Raw genomic sequence first — 12,079 nt, 5'->3', positions numbered from 1 at the left:
GACGGAAATCCGTACGTATTAGAAAAGTGGATATACGTATGTATGTAAGTATGTTCCACATCTCGTTCGGAACTACTGGTCCGATGTCATCCAAACTTGGTATACTGATCATTTACTGACCGGAATTCTTCACTGTAGGCGTAAGAACCACCCAGCTATCAAAGCCGGGGGGGGGGGGGGGGGTGAGGGTGAGGAAGCTGTGTAGCCCATGACGCGAGAATACCCATGCTTTCGTCATCCAGTATTTGAGAATGAGTGCGCTTGCAGACCTGCAACAAACTTTATACATAATTTAAAACCTTTCCAAAACTTATCTCTCAGACTATCCTCACAAAATGATGAAAGAAAAAAAGTTTATCGCATACTAAATCCTCCCTCTTCATGCAATAAAACTACTACATGAAGCATGACGTTTTGATTTATTACTTATTTACTACTAACTGTATCCGTTATACCCTTTGTAGATAGCATTCACATATTTGAAAGAAAGTACCAGAAAAATTACATCATTGCACGACGCTTAGTTCAGCAGATATGACACCATGAGCACTGAGATACGTGATAAACTACTGCATCATCCAACCCGTTTAAATTTATTATCTCGTTTGTACTAAATCTATTCACAACACATTTCGCAGACAGTAGGCGATAATACTCCACTGGTTTTACCTGCACAATTACATAGCTCGGGAGATACGACGTCATAAAGATTGTACTGCGACAAAATGAAACTGCAGGGCGAAATTCACTAGAAAAGAAGCCGAAACATTTGTCCAAGTACAATTGAAATATGTTAAATACATTGAAATATATTTCACAAGTGCGTTTGCGGCAAAGACACGAGTAAAAAGCTCATCCTAAACTCCTCGAACGATTTCAGGCAAATTTGGTACACATAATAAGCACGATCTGGAAAGAAATACCGTAAGGGTAATAACCATTAGCCGACTATTGGGGCGAGTGTGCTAGGATGGAGAGAGAAGAGACAACGAAGAAATGGTCCGAAAGGAAGGGGAAAGGAGCGGATAGACCAGAAGGAGGAGATGGACAGAGGTAGGGGAGGGGAAAATTGACAGAGAGAGGTGAGAGGAGATGAACAGAGAAGGGAAAGCGAAGGAGATGGAAAGAGACAGGGGGAGGAAGAGGTAGGCAGAGAGTTAGGGAGGAGAAGACTGACAGAGGGGGAGGAGGAAACTGACAGAGAGGGAAGAGGAGAAACGGATGGAGCGAAAGGAGGAGATGGACAGAGAGAGGGGCAAGAGGAGACGTCTGGGGGGTTGGGAGTGAGGAGGTGGACAGACAGAGGGTGGTGGAGGTGTGCAGACTGAGGAGGAAGGGGAAGGTAGACTAATAAAAGACTGGAATATTTACATACCCGGCCAACGCCAGATACTCAGCTAGTATGGTATAAAACAGTGGTAAGTCAGGTAAAAGTCCACACTCACACAGAGTTTTGTACACTCCTAGTGTTCCGGGACCCACATCGTCTTTCACAGGCCTAATGAGTTGTCTGCAGGCCTCCAGTTGAAATTCGGCAACTCCTGAGACCTGTGAAAGACGATGTTGGTCTTGGAACGCCAGGAGTCTATAAAATGCCGTGAGGGAGCAGGCAGAATTACGTCTGACAGAGTGCGAGTACTGCTGAACACCACCGTGTAGAACAAGAGACGTGTTTCCGGCTACGGTATCCTAAGAAATCAGCGATAGCAGAGCATGCTCTGGAAAACGGACACCCATCTGCACTCGACAAGCCATCTGTTATGAAACGGACACCTTAAAAGAAGCGGGGATAGAGATCTTTTACAACACCCTCCATAAAGAAAGCAGCCTGAAGCGTAGTACCGCTGGGGAACTGTGTACCGAAAGATTGAAGTGGATGCGGCGGATGCACAACTAAGACATATGCTTGAAGATGAACAGTCGAGATTTCAATAATATTTCTTTATTAATTGGTTTCTGCTTATCGACAAGCCATCTTCATAACTTTTTTTATTTTTATTATTATTATTATTTTTTTAATTTTTATTTTATGCCCTCTATGGCTGGGGCTGGCGGCTCGTCTGACTTTTCAGTACGATCGTGGAAGGAAGTACCAAATCTTCGATTGAAGCACTTTTGAAACGCAGGGGTATACGGCATTGTAAGGCATTATCGTTTACTTTGAGAGATGCATCTGTGGCTTGAAGATGGCACAGTAAAACAGCATAATTGGTTGTCGTCAAATTAAAATAAAATAACATCTTTGCTACACGACTGTCGGTGAATTTCATTGACATTGACAATATCAAGAAAATGGTCAGTATGTTTCTTCAGTAAGAGGAATGTACCGTTATAGCTACCAGTTGCCACGTTCCATAATATAGCGAGGTATGTGGAGTGTGATAATGGGTAACTGCTCCGAACTACTTGTGTGGTCCCCTAAAGCCGAACAGCTGACTCGTCGGCGCTTCCGCCGTTGAGTTCCCCAGGAAGTCGCCATAAAACGCTATCTGGGGCGGAGTTTGCGCCTCCTTGGCGGGCAGTAACCACCTTATCGGGCCGTCGTGGCTCCCAGCCAGACCGAGGGGGCAAACGGACTCTGTCGCCAAGAGGGCGTCGTAAAATGTGGAACCGATGTCCGCTTTCAGTCACAAATCGCAGTTTTGCTCCAAATGTACGATGCGCCTCGATGCCTGCTGATTCTTCCTCTGCTGCCTATAGCAGATTTGCATTAATGTGGCCACGCGGTTAAAGGCGCTTCAGTCTGGAACCGCGCGACCGCTACGGTCGCAGGTTCGAATCCTGCCTCGGGCATGGATGTGTGTGATGTCCTTAGGTTAGTTAGGTTTAAGTAGTTCTAAGTTCTGGGGGACTGATGACCTCAGATGTTAACTCCCATAGTGCTCAGAGCCATTTGAACCATTTTGCATTAATGTTAGCGTCTGTATTACATACAGGGGTTGGACAAAGTTGTGGAAACAGTGAGACAAATGCTTACTTGAACAGATAGGCAGACGTAGCCAAGCCTGTTGTATCTTACCGCGAACGGTGTGTCTGGAGTGTCCTCAACTCATTGTAGGTGTCAATCGTTCAAAAATGGTTCAAATGGCTCTGAGCACTATGGGACTCAACTGCTGAGGTCATTAGTCCCCTAGAACTTAGAACTAGTTAAACCTAACTAACCTAAGGACATCACAAACATCCTTGCCCAAGGCAGGATTCGAACCTGCGACCGTAGCGGTCTTGCGGTTCCAGACTGCAGCGCCTTTAACCGCACGGCCACTTCGCGGTTAGAAGAGTGTTGTGTAGAGATGTGAGTGCATTATGTGGAACCGAAGCGATTTCGAAAGTGGGCAAACTATTGGTGCTCGTATGGGGGTGCTTTCCCAACCAAGGGTGCCGAAGTGGTTGGTGTTTCAAGAGGCACCGAATATTTATGCCTTACACTGGGAAATTGGCAAAACATCATACGCTATGTGACAACGCGGACGAAAATGTGCGTTGAGTGATCGGGACGGACTGTCATTGAGTAAGATTGTGACGAAAAGTAACCGAACGATAGCTACAAAATTCACTGTAGAACTGAATGCTGTATTCGTGAATTTCGTCAGTGACAAAACAACACGGAGGAAATTCCAGAAGCAGGGAACTGGAGTGAAACCTGGAATTCCGGTATCATCCATCAGTGCGAAAACGGCAGTAACAAGAAAACCTGCTGCCGGAGCCATAAAAACCAGGACTATGGAGCAATAGAAGTATAGCATTTGGTGGGATAATTGTTGTTTCACACAGTTTCTAACTCCTGAGTTTACGTGGTGGGGGTTCGGTGATGGTTTGGGCAGCCACATTGTTATTCTGCTAGGTCACAATACTGTCAAGGATTATGTGACCATTTTGGCTGATCAGATCCATCCCATGGTACAATGTCTACTCTCCAAAGCTGATGCTGCGGTGTCCAGCACTGGGTTTGTGAGTTTCAAGATGTACTGTCACGTATTCCCTGGCCACCACAGTCACCATATTTCAGTATTATTGAGCCTTTGCAGTCTACTTTGGAGGCACCGGTGCCTCGATCGCTGTCCTCATCCATTATCGTTGTGTGAACTTCGCGCTATTACGCAAAAAGAATGATACGAGATTACTTTGAAAACCACGAGGAACCTGCACGCATCCATATCGAGACGACTGGAATCTGTTCTGAATGCCAGTGGTTTTCCTACCCTGCCTTAGGCATTGTAACGTCTTGTGCTTTTGGTGTTCTCATATTTCTGTCCACCCCCTGTACAACAGCTTACATACAAAGAAAATGTAAACACCGAGAGGGAGTTATTACAAAAATTATTTGGACAAGAAACACATCGGGAACGATAGCTCAAACGTCAGGTCAAAGTTTACAACTAAAAGTACCTTTCCCAGAGGACCAGGATACGTCACTATTCAACAGTTCGGAAATTATTAGCTTTGCAAGCCGCAGAAACCGTACTAATGAGTGACTGTAAAGAAATTTCAGAGAAATGGAGCATGGGAAACCGAAGCATGCTAGTGAATTTAAAGACCTTAACGTAGTCCGATTTGTTCTAAAGTAATAAATAAATAACACCACTGTTTTATTTTGTGAAAGATTTTGACGTTTCTGTAAGACCGAGTTGGAGCTAAGTCATAAATACGAGATCCAAAACTAGCTGTGGCTTTTTAGCCCACATATTTGTAACGTAAAAGCACAAATTTCGCTAGGAGGTTCCGTAATATGGAATGAATAGAAACAGTTTTTAATTTAAAAACGAATAAAAAATACCATTTTTAAAAAGAAATATCAAAATCAAAATTACATGGCATTATATCTACTGGACCTAGTTTTAAACTTATAATTAGACTTCGGATACATCTAATGTTTTTATAATACAAAATAAAAACTTGACGTTTCTATTACTCCGCATAGAGGGGCGAATATAAACAGTAGTGTTTACCTTATAATTGTTTCTATTTGTTGGTCTTCTGTGTAATTTAAGAACATAAAAGTTAAGTAAAAACTTGATGTTTCTGTTGTCCCGCAAAGAGGGCAAATATAAACAGCTGTGTTGATCTTATTTTTTTTTCTATTTGTTGGTCTCTGCTGTAAATAAGACCAAGACAAAATCTACTTGGAATGTAGAAGAATGAGAAACAGAATTTATTTGGTTCAAAGAAAGTCTCACGTGAAAAAAAAAAAATATATATATATATATATATATATATATATATATATATATATATATATATATATATAAAATAAAAACGATGCATGTATTGCGGTTTTTTAGACTGTTTCCCAAGTAAAAGTTGATATATCTCTAATTTATTTCAGCATTTAATTGTTTAAATTGATTTGTTTGTTACGACATTGAGTCGTTGAAATCATACTTGAAAATGATGTCTTTGAATCTATAAGAATCTATAAGTGAAGTAATGAAGAGCGACGTCACCTTGGCTAAAGAAAGAATGCTCATCTGTTAAAATAAACGTGTTTAATCAGCCTTCCTTTTTCAAGATAAAGGAATAACAGCATACCTTCCGTCTTTTAAACAACATATTTCACATACTTACAATCTAAATTATTACATACGTTCTCCTTCTACCTTAAATTCTGATTAATCTCCTGGGTTGAAACCAGTGCCAGGTCGTTCTTCATTTCCGTCAAATTCTTGGTATTCTTCCGAAGAAACATTGATGACTGCTCTTCCCACTGATCCCACAAATCCCGAAATGGAGGGCAGAATGATAGCAAGGTCGGGTCATGAGGACACCTTGAATGAGGGAGTTGGATTTGTTGGTGTGTCAGTACGGACTGTCCAATATGCCTGCATGGATTGTGCCGCTCGCAGCCATGTAACACGGCTTAACATTAGTCAGAGTTAAAATATCCTAACCGACAGTGAGCGAAGACGAGTATAGCGCCTTATCAACAAACAATTCGGTTTCAAACCCGACAGTAGCATTGCTGTCAATCAATGCAGGGCCATCTTAGCCAGTTTCCGATCGACCATTGCCAAGTGAACAGCGGGCAATGGATATCGGGAGTCGGGAACCTCGCAAAAGGCCACTCTCAAAAGGGCCTGTAAAGCTGAACGTCTTCTGTGGCCCAAACGACACGGAAACTGGACAATAGCTGACTGGAGGCGTGTCATGTAGTCTGACGAGTAGTGAGTTTTCCTCTTCTGAAATGACACAATGTGCTCAGGCCATCGACGGAAAAATGACTGACACACTGAAACGGAACGAGATGTACCGTTTCATTACCATCCTTTTGACGCATAGCTACAACGCTTACTTACCTGTTGTGTATGTAATTGGTGAACGTAGCAATTGGCTCTGGAGGAGGAATGTGGTGATTTGTTCATTTATTCAGTGGTGCACATCCTTTCCAATCCTTCAGTTCTCTTCTGTGCTACTCCGTGTATAAAAATAAGTGTATCGTAAGTGTGAATGCTTACGCGAGACAACCACAGATCCATGAGTAGCACAGAACCATTACCAGCCTAACATCACCGGCAAGTTTAGCGAAGAACGGAGACTAGAAGATGAGTCACAAATATACGATACGTTCGAATGTTGTCGAGCAGTAGTCGCACGCCAGACACTAACTAGAATGGCTTTGAGGTGGCGTCTGATTGGAGCACAGTTATCTGGGGAGTGTACTTCAGGGGTCAGTGTTGGCACCACTACGTATTTTACAGAGTAATAAGATGCTACAGACCATAGTACGCACCTTAATTTTTAAGCAATGTTTTTAAAAATAACATTTTTACCATTTTTATTATTAGATTGCAGAGCCAAACTAAAAGAAAATTCGTAGTTTATGAAACCGAACTGACCTTTAAAATCCCTGAAAATCGTCGTCTGGTATTCTTCTTCTACCTTTTTGTTGGTTCTCTTCATATGTGAGACGGTCTTCACTGCCATCGAGAGCGTTACTTATGCAGCACTTCTTGAAGGGTTCAACAATAGTGTCTTCCCTCAGTCTACACGACGACTGTTTTATCCACTGACACACCTGTTTGACTGTAGATCGCTATAAAGCTTCTTTCGGCGTGAGTTCATGTTGGGTTTCATCTTTCACCGATTTGTTCCAGTCCTCCCTCGTATGCACTTTAAATGGTTTATTTGCCGATATATCGAGAGGTTGCAGCTTTCAAGTAAGTCCTCCCGGAATAACACCAAGTTCTGTATTTCCCTATTTGGTTTAGTTCCATGCTCGTTTTCTTTGGATGTTGAATAATAAAACGCTGGAGATAACATTTTCTCTTTATACTCTTGTGGCATTTTCTGAAATATTTTGGTTTTGGTTCGCGTGCTAAGTGCATGACGTTTCATAACCGTGTAACACCAACCAACTACACCATAAATGTCTGTTGAGTTCCACTGTAGCGATCGTTTATGAGCGTATCTTTGAATCATCTTTGTATTCATTCCAATGCCATTCTGACGGTGTCCTTGAATTAATTTCAATATGTCATCTTCTAGTTTTGGCCATTTTTCATGCAGTCCTCTGTTTGCACATTTAGCCTTCCTCATTTCTTTCAGTTCTTCTTTACTAGTACGCCAATCGAAAACGGTTTTTTCTGTTGGTAGAGGCCCAAATATCACTCAGCTCCTCTGTTTCCATGTTTTTCTGCATATAAAATTTATATTTTACACGATATGAATACCTTTTGTTTTTTTCCATTATGACTCTAGCTACTGTAATATTAGTAATTTTCGCCTCACAAACATTAATATACGCTCAATAGTAAACGCCTGATGGCCTAAATTTACCGAACAATTGTAAAGTAAAAGAAATGAACCATCGCATAGCAGCGACAGAATCTATTATTCTTTATCTTTGCCGTTCTTGCGCGGTGCCTGTAAATCTATATGTACATGTATCGATTAATGATATAAAAAAGAATTCTGTTGTTTCAAGACAAATGAGGCATTTGGCGCCTCACGCTTTACTGTTTGTATTCCATGAAAGGCGGACGCGGACTTGCTGCGTTCCGCAACGGTATTTTATATTTTATGTGAAAATATTGAGTGAATATGCTAATTATTATTTTTCCAATCAGAAAACATGTGGTTTCTTGTAATTGATTACGAACAGACAGCATCAAGAGGACATTTTGACTGCTATGTATAAAGTATTTAACCACAATGGTCATCTATTGTAGTTTAATCATGAAAAGGTACGTAGCATGAAAGAAACGTGTGTTGAAGGTAAGTGTGCTATTTGGTAAATTAACCTCGATGATTTCCACCTCCTTATTTACATGAATGATAATTATTTTGTGTTAGTTCATCACCAGAAATTACGATCACGCCGTTGGGCCGAACGCAGCATGAGGCAGAAGGAACATTATCGTTTTCCTATCATTTCTGAATCAAATTGTGTAGTGTTGCATTTCTTTTAAAGTCTATAAACCTTCTGGTCCGTTAGTGTTGTTCCAAATCTGATTACATCTCGAGTATAAAAATGCACAGAAATGGTAATGTTTCTTCCGAACGATCTCAAATAAATCAATCTGTTGCTCGTGTTCAAAATAATCCAACCAGGTATTTAATGCTCAGCGTATGTTATTATAATAGTGTAATCAATCCCGTATTCTGTTGCCAAGTGGCCCACCAAAATATTTATTTTTTCGACATTTTCAAAAAATATAAAATAACAATTCTTTTCTTTTGGCCCCCCAAGAGCAACGTTACACTACTAACAAAAATATTGTACTGTTACAGATTACACAAATCACTTTCAGTTCATGTTCACTGGCACCGCGGACTACAATGACGCATCATGCGGCAAGCGTTGTTCTGGGTCTGTGATGGCGATGCGGGAGGGATACGGTGTTAGCAAGCTTGTGAAAACCCACAACTCATGTTTGTCGCAGCGGTGCACTGCTGCTGCCAGTCCAATCCAGTGTTGCCAGGCAGGGATAGATTTCCTTGCGGCATTGAATATATGGCCATTTTTAAGAAAGGAGGGAATTTTAAATCAAACACTGGAGATTTTTATATTAATTTCGAGTATAAGACGCTCCTGAATTCTGGAGGCAATTTTTCGAAGAAAAAGTGCGTCTAATATTCCTGAAATACAGTGTACTCTTACAAGATATGGCTTTTAATATTATAGGTGATTCTAAAACACTGTAGTATGCTGATGACACTAACTTGTTAGTGAAGGTTGTTAAGTACAACACAGGAAATGTATCAAATAGTACTGTTCAAGATTGTAGAAAATAAATTAATGTTAAATCAGAAATAGACTCAGGTTTCACAGTTTCTCCCACAATTCAACTAAAACTGGTATTTTGATTACACGTAATGGGCATGTGGTTGGTGAGTCAAGACAATTCAGATTCCTAGGTGTTCAGATAAACAGTTGTCACAGAAAGCCCATGTTCTCAATCTTATTCACAAACTGAAACCTGCGATACTTACTGTTAATAATCTGCAATGAGTGATAGTCCAGCATGAAAATTAGTCTACTTAGATTATTTCCATTTACTTACGTGATACCGAATTATATTCTGGATAACTCTTTCCATTCAAAAAGCGTATTTTTTGTTCGGAAATGGCCGTTCGAGCAAGGTGTTGTGAAAGTTTGCAGACCTCTTTTTGACCCCATCGTTCAAGAGCCTGGGAGTTCTGACACGGCCTTCCACGTACTGACTAGTTCCCTGAGCATAGAGCTTTGGTCGTCAATCTGGTCCTACAGATCTCGATGTGTAAAATAAAATGAAAATCACAGAGACTGTTAAACGGTATTAGAATGATTCCTAGTAGTAGTGGCCTTTCTTTTCACGTTGTGTATTCCCTTCAGCTACATTCTGCTGAAGTTAAGATGTTTTACTTGATAAAGTCATCGTCATTATTATCAGCACCACCTTCCTCCTGGCCCATTGCGCGCATTTCGACCAACTAAGAATAGCAAGATTATCCTCCGAAAACTTTTCTCCGCCGTCCAGTAAGTCTCCGACCAGTAAGCTTATACAACAAAACCTGTTTCGTACGCAGTTTGTCTTTCATTCCTGGGAGTAAGATATACCACATATCTTTGTATTAGCTAGGAGAGAATACCATTCTGAATTCAGCGGTGTCACGTCAGCAGGCACTCGTAATTACCTCGCAAATCGCCCTCTTGCGAACCCAGATGTACTTGAAAGCTTTGCTTTCGTTATCGACTAGCAAACCGGCATTGCTTCCCAATTGATAAATATATATGTGGGAACTGGACAATCTCTGTCTCCCCTCTCCCCCGGTTTGGCATCTCATTCCCCTGCCTCCCTGTGCATCACCTCCCCCACTTTTTCTCTGTTGTTCTCCTCCTCCCCCTATCCCTGTCCATCTCCTCCTTTCTCACTATATGTTCAATTCCTACCCCGTCGCTGTCCACCTCTCTTTCACCTCTCTCTCACTCTGAACTTTGTTTGTTGGTGCTGAAAAGGAAACTTTGATAAGGGATTCAAGTCGCTTGAAATAAATGGGTAAATTGGTTAGGATCATTGGTATACAGAGTGTGATAGAGATAAATTGATAGAGAGAAAGAGAGAGAGAGAAAACTCTCCAGGTGCTGTATCTATGAGGATAGTAACTTCAGTGACAGTATTTTGCACGGTTTCATTCTGCGGAGGGATAGGATTGTAGGATAACAAATTTTCGGATGATTCAGATTCCACAGTATTATTCCGGTCACAAGCAGAAAAGTCAGAAAGATATCTTTCCTGTTTTCTCTTAAAACCGACTACGAACAATAAAACGAAAGAGCACATTGTTGTGCATACTGATTTTCTTTGGACTTATGTTTAAGGGGAAAGAATATAATTATAGAGGAGAAGCAATATGTCTAATGGTTTAAATGCCTTGACATCGTAGTTAAAATTAACTGTGAGAAAGAAAACTAAATCACAGAATTTTTTACCACAGTCAGTTTTAACAGAAGACCTGTAGAGTGTTGTTTAAAAAAATATATAGCTTATGTATTTCTGAATGTTGAGGGGAATATACTGTAGTGCAAAAATTTGAAGTACATCGATCCAGAACATTTCCAGATATTTGCTAACAATAATTCCCTCAAGATTTCTGCTAACAATGTGTCTTTTAAATTGAGTGCATGTATATTTATATACCACATATTTTACAAATGTGTAGCGTATGTCCGTCTGAAGGTTTATTAGAAAACCATGGGAAAATTGGAAGTAAATTTGATAACAATTTTTCGAGGTTTTTCGCTATCAGCGTTAAACTACAATTTGTCTTCGTATACAAATTTGTCGATTAGCACTGTCCCCCACAAGATAGAACATCGACAGGTGACACTGTAGGTTTGCGACGCGGTAAGGAGAGCATAAAAGTGGAGCAGGAACGAATGTGGAATCATTCTAAGGACGATATGCAACGCGAATGGGGAAGTCAACAGACATGAATAAGTTTGTGAAGTGGCATCTCGGCGCAGCTGGTGGGCTCTTTCCATGCTGCCTCCGTGAGTATCTATGCAGTGTGGTCGAAGCATAGTGAATCCACTAGTAGGCGGCAAGATGTTGGGCGTCCACACCTCATCACAAAATGTTGAGTTCAGAAGCTTGACCACTTTCTGAAACAGGACAGCGGTGAATCGTGGCAGATATGACTGTGGGGCAGCAGCGACCGTTGCAGAGCACGTTGTTCAGCGTACATTGTTGATCATGTATTTCACAGTAGACGATGCTTTGGTATTCTCATGTTGGCGAGACGACATCGTCTATTACGATCGCCGTCGGAACGGGATCATCTCGTTCCTTGCTACACGAGGTTGATGACGTTCCCGCATACGCTGTCATACAGTGTCAGTGTCACACTATTAGGGATACTCACTTGAGCTTCTACAGGATTCGTGGTGGTAATCAAACGCTCCGTAAGAGCTGTGGACAATGTGAACATTACTGGGACCACCTGCGTCCCATCACGCTAATTATGCCCTCCGCGACTGCGACAGCATCTTCCAATACGATGACTGTCCTTCACAAGTCCAGCACAGTACTGCAGTAGTTTGAGTACCATGATAGTGAAAACACTTTTATGTCCTGGAAAACTAAATTCGCCTTGTTTTAACGCT

This window comes from Schistocerca piceifrons, chromosome 7 (assembly GCF_021461385.2).
Source record: "Schistocerca piceifrons isolate TAMUIC-IGC-003096 chromosome 7, iqSchPice1.1, whole genome shotgun sequence".
In the NCBI taxonomy this organism is placed as follows: domain Eukaryota; kingdom Metazoa; phylum Arthropoda; class Insecta; order Orthoptera; family Acrididae; genus Schistocerca; species Schistocerca piceifrons.
Note: the sequence above shows the minus strand (reverse complement) of the source record.